General features: G+C 45.3%; 1 protein-coding gene across 1 annotated transcript in view; it reads right to left on the bottom strand.

The window, feature by feature from the left end:
* The window catches only part of SLC25A36 (solute carrier family 25 (pyrimidine nucleotide carrier), member 36), a 67,252-nt gene that overhangs the window by 49,251 nt on the left and 12,185 nt on the right, over window positions 1-5,816 (bottom strand). The window lies entirely within an intron of this gene.

The raw sequence follows: 5,816 nt of genomic DNA, 5'->3' as shown, positions 1-5,816 counted from the left end.
TGCACAGGCAGAAGGAATAACCTGTGTGGAAACCTGAAACAGGAGAGTGAGCTTTGGGACCTGGAGGCAGGAAAACCCCCAGCTCCTTTTCCTCGTTTGGGCCGAGTTTGTCAGGACCATCTCTTCTATCTGGTGGTTAAGGCCCATCCTACCCTATGTGAGCTAAGTAATATGAAATTTAGCAGCTTCACGCAGCAAACATTCATTATTTCAGACAGGTTCAGAGGTCAGGAATCAGCAGCTCAGCTGGGATTCAGGGTCTCTCATGCGGTTGCAGTGAAGCTGTCTCCTGGGCCAGAGTCTTTGTAAAGTTTGACTCAGGTTAGGGAATCTGCTTCCAAGCTCATTCCCGTGCTTTCTGGTAAGCTTCAGTTTCTCACCATGTGGCCTCTCCACAAGGAATGCTTACAATGTGGTCGCTGACTTCAAGGAGAAAAAGGGGGTGAGGGAAGGGGGCACCCGTATGGGAGGCAACCAATCCATGTTTCTCTCTCACATTGATGTTTCCCTCCCTTCCTCTCTCTCTAAAATCAATAAACATATCCTTGAGTGAGGATTCAAAAAAAGGAAGGGCCCAGCTGATGCGGCTCAATGGTTAAGCATTGACCCAAGAACCAGGAGGTCATTCTTCAACCACATGCCCGGGGTTGCAGGCTCAATGCCCAGTAGGGGGAATGCAAGAGGCAGCCAATCAATGATTCTCTCTCATTATTGATGTTTCTATCTCTCCCTCTCCCTTCCTCTCTGAAAGAAAGAACACAGGCTTAGGTTGCTGACAAACCTAATTCCATCATTGGCCAAGGTCCTGAACCTCTCTGAGCCTCATTTTCTTCATCTTTGAAAAGTGGTGCCCTGAAGATCCAATGAGATAACTTATACAAAGCATTTAGTGGAAATGGTTGTAAAATTGATAGTTTCTTTATTTATTTTTCCCCTCTATGAATGGCACTGTTTTTGGTCTTGTCACTGCCATCTTCCTTCAGGATCCAACTCAATTTTACCTTTCCTTCAAATCTATCACAGTAATCAAGCCAACATCACCATCTCTGTTCCCTAACCTCCAATAACACTCTGAATCAGCGATTCATAAGTTAATACTTAATTACCTATCATCTTATGTTACTTCCTATTTATTTTGGGTCAGTCCTGTCTTCACGGTTAGATTTTAACTGCCTTTTCCTAAGTGCCTCTAGTAAAGTCCAATAGAGCAGTTACTCAACAATTGCTTGGCAGTTGTTCAAGATACCAAATGTCCTTGGGAAGCTAGTGGCAAAGTCAACCCACTGCTTTGAGTTCAAAAAACTTTCAGGAGGGGAAGAAAAGGGAAGGAGGAGAGAGCACTGCAGCTAAGTACAATACTGTCAGGGATCTCTGCAGTTAAAGTTCTTTCCATTACTATGATATTATTGGGTTTCCAAATTAATTGCTAAAACTGTAAGCACTGTATAGCTAGCAATTAGCAAGGAAGCTATCAAACCAGATTGGGTTCATTTCTTTACAACAGTGTCAATTAATCTTACTTCTGCAGAGGAAAACAGGCTCGAACCCTTTAAAACCCTGCTTACAATATACCAATTTAATATTAATCTGAAAATATAATGTAAACAGATAGCAGTGGTAATATTTTAAAACACACACACACACACACACACACACACACCCAAACCTACATTTTTTGCTGCAGTTGACAACATGTGTATCAAAGTGGAGACTATTTTGCAATAAGAGAAGAATGGTTCCATTAAAGCATCAGCTCTATGGAATCTAGTGGCTGGCTTCGAGGGCTATTTTAGGGCCTTCATGACATGTATAAATGTCTGTGTTGACAGCTCTAGCTTCCTGTCACCAAATGTGAATAAAATTAGTCCTCATTTAAAAAAGGAACTCATTGTATAGAGAAAGTAGAATTTCAGAGTTGGTTTATTCGTGGATCCATGGCTTTTATAGAACATGCTGCTGCAGATGGGAGGGATTTCCAGCACACTGTGTATTGTTGGAAGTATTTGCAAAAGAATAACATTACAGCCCTCCTCTGGTAATGACCCTAAGCAGCAGGTCATTTTGTGGGTATCTGATGAAGTCAAGGAAGGGACTGTTTCCCCAGAAAGATTCATAATCATAAATAAAAACACATAAGTGTTCCATTGATTGCTTACAAGAGTCAATGGAGCCTAGGTTAAGACACTCTAGGGTGAAGTTGACCAGGGAGTATGGAATTTTTAAGAGGCTAGGAAGTCAGTGATGGCCTGGAGGATATGGCTGTGTCTCACTGGCTCCCTAGAAGCCTGCTTGGAGTGCTCAGGTAATGCTTGAATGAATGATTAAATGGCTACAAATATGATTAGAGCAGGTGTCTCCAACATCTTAACAGAGTAGGACAGGTCAGTGGCTTTAGGAAAGAACACCAGTGTAAGTGACAACCTCATACAAGGGTGGACAAAAGTAGGCTTACAAGTTATGAATATATCAATCACAGTTTATTCTTGTATTATTAATTCATTCTCATATTATTTATTATTATTATTAACCCACTTTGCCCACCCCTGAATATAATCTCTTTTGTCCTTTCTCATGTCTGTCCTTTTTTTAGATACATTTTTATTGATTTCAGAGAAGAAGGGAGAGGAAGAGAGAGATGGAAACATCAATGATGAGAGAGAATCATTGATCGACTGCTTCCTGCATGCTCCCTACTGGGAACTGAGCCTGCACCCTGGACATGTGCCCTTGACCAGAATTGAACCCAGGACCCTTCAGTCTGCAAGCCAACTCTCTATCCACTGAGCCAAACCTGCTAGGGCTCATATCTGTTTTTCTGATGAGCACAGTTGGCCTTGGTGAATGCAGCCAGAAGGGTCATGCCTACACCTTGATCTCTGTCCCTATTTGCAGGGAGAGAATCTAGACACAGCGAGAGAGGCAAAACTACTGTCCTTTGGCTGATTCTGGTTCTACTCTAAGAATCCCATGCCCTCAGGTGCTCGGTCCCCCACGAGGGCCCACCTTTCGAGGCTCCCCTTTCCACATGGCACTTGGCTGCCTGCCTGCACCTTCCTTTTCTTCCTGGCAATATGCCCACATCCTTGCTGCTGTGATCTCAGGGGGCAACCTGATAAATGAATTTACACCAGCCACTCTGTGACAACTTAACTCTGTTACTCAAAGGGATGACTCTCTGAGTGCTAATTTGATGGGGGTGGGTAGGTGTTTGTAAATGGAGTAGCCTTGCCCAGGGTGGTGACATTCTTTCCTGCCAATGAGCATCACATGAGATCTTGGCACACAGGTCCAGGTTTGGGTCCTGGCTCCCCCACCCACCAGCTGCGGGATCTTGGCCAAGTCATGTTCATTTCGTTAAGCTTTAATTTCCTCTTCTCTAAGGTGAGGAAATGAGTCTTCCAGCCCTCACAGGGTGGTGGGAAAGAACAGGTGAGTGTGTAAATGTAAAAGAAACTGTTGGACACTTGGCAAGTATTTTAATGAATATTATGCTCGGACTAGCCTTGTCAGGACTGGGGGTGGGGGTGGCAAAGGTTGGGGTGTTGTGGAAATGAATCCAAATAGTCCCATTGAAATTCTGGAATCTAGGGGTCAGGTTTGGAGATAAATTTAAAAAATGATTGAACTCTGTGGGGTTCTCCTAAGCCCCAAGCTCTGCCTCCATTGCCCCAGTGGGCTCCAAGGCTTGCCAACCACAGACTGGAGGCCACTCAGATAATTCTTGAATGACTCCTCCAGGCCTGGGCACCTCAAAAGCAGGAGTCCACTTGGCAACAGAGGGCAAGAAGTGAGAAGCGTGACCTGTGCTTTGTTCCTTTTCTTGTCTGAGAAGTGGCTGGGGGAAGCATGCACTCTGTGTCTTGGACATTTGTGAATGAACAGTGTCAATGTCAGGTCACGTTGGGTCAGCCCCGTTGGATGTATAGAACAGGGCAGGTTGAGGGAGGCCCTTGCTGACTTGCCTTAAAGATTAGAGACGGCGCAACCTCATGGTAAGTCTCTTCACTGCTTGTTGGATAGAGGCACCTTTTGAGACAGAGCACAGGGGGAGAAGCAAGGTGGAGTTCAGGATCAGACCTAGGCGGGTATTTAAGTGGAAATGTCCTTCTTGCAGGCAGCTGGTGATGCCACCAGGGGAGAGATATTTGGAAGCCACCAGCAGGGAGTGGGAGGTGGGAGCCGTTGTCCTGAGCGCAGGAACTAAGGCGTATGCGGTCTATAGAGTGATCAACCAAAGAACATGCCTGCATATATGCATAACCCATAGGCAGGCTAGAAGGGGCCAATGGGGGAGGAGGGGCAGAAAGGGGACATGTGTGATATGTGTGCTACTTTCAACAATAAAGATTTAATTTTAAAAACAGTAATAAAAGTGGACTAAAAGTCAGTGAACTTTTTATTATCATGAATGATTCTAAATAATGCCAGGGATAACATTTTTCTTTCCACAGGGGCAGATGGCTCCTGCTATCCCAGCCCTGGTTCCCTTGCATTTGTTCACTCCTTACTTGGAGAATGACTCCCTGAACGGCACACCACTCTCCAAATGGGCTCTGACCAAGAGCTGGGCCTCTGTTTGCCTGAGATGATTAAACAGAATTGCAACGTGGTGACTTTAGCAAAAAGGAAGACAAGAGCTTCTAGAGATGGAGAGAGATTCCTGCATTGGGACCAGCCATGCCTGAGGATTTCCCTGAAATGATTATCTATAGGAGCTAATGAATTCCCTTTTGCATCTAGTTTGATTTGGGCTTTTGTCGCCTGCCACGGAAAGATTCCAGTTATAATATCCCATGAATAGTTACAGGCACAGGAAACTCCACAGGCATTTGGTTGTACACAAGGTGCTCTGATTTTCACCTCGTGGCTGGGCTAGAGGCTGTGGTTTCTAGGATTTTTCCTGACTTTGGTGACCCTTGTCATCACTAAGCAAACAAACACACTGGCAAGTGACAGAGACACCTTTCTGTACACACCAGAACTCAATAGGAAGTTGCTTGGACCCAATCCAAGGCAATTATTTACAGAAGTCCTCAAAGAACGTAATTACAGGGCCACAGTGCAGGGACCCGTACCATGAGCGCAACTCCTGAGTGCCCCTTTCATCTCATGGGACACAGAAACTAACTACTAACATTCTGCAGCACACCAAAAATATATATTATAATATATTTTTTGCTGATCTGAGTCATTCATACCAGGCGGCTATTGTTGTGTTGTCTCGTCTTTTTTTTTTTTTTTTTACAGATTTATTATTTATTTTTGTTGTTGTACAATTATTTTAATGAAGTGAAACAGTAAGTGAAAAGTACAAAACACACAGCTGACTCCTTCCCCTAGTGAAGTATCAAAGGTTTGCATGGCCCCTAATTAGGGCCGCAGTAAAGGAGTCTGCAGACCAGGCTGGGGCCGGCTCGCGGAGCTCCCACGGCCCGGATCATCCTGTGAGAGAACGAATGAAGAAGACGAGGGGTCAGAACGGAGGATGAGGCCCAGAAATCGGGATTTTAAAAAGATTCCCGGGTGATTCTAATGTGCAGCCAAGGTTGAGAACCGCTGTTCTAGGAAACCTGGACTCCTAACAGCATGGCAAAGGTTATGCTCAACACAGCGTAGCGGTCGTGTAACCGGGTCGCTCCCACCCACCTAAGTATCAACAAGAAAAGGCCGCTTCTCAAGCCGGAAGCTGTTCGGAGCATGAACAAACGGTGTTCGCCCCACAATAGGTCGGCGCACGCGTCTGTTTCTCCAAAGTCTCGCGTTGCCTTCCCACCACGCGCGGGATCAGGGGGCGGCCGAGCGCAGGCTCCGCGTGG

This window comes from Myotis brandtii, unplaced genomic scaffold (genome assembly GCF_000412655.1).
Source record: "Myotis brandtii unplaced genomic scaffold, ASM41265v1 scaffold312, whole genome shotgun sequence".
In the NCBI taxonomy this organism is placed as follows: domain Eukaryota; kingdom Metazoa; phylum Chordata; class Mammalia; order Chiroptera; family Vespertilionidae; genus Myotis; species Myotis brandtii.
Note: the sequence above shows the minus strand (reverse complement) of the source record. Positions and strands in the feature narration are given on the sequence as shown.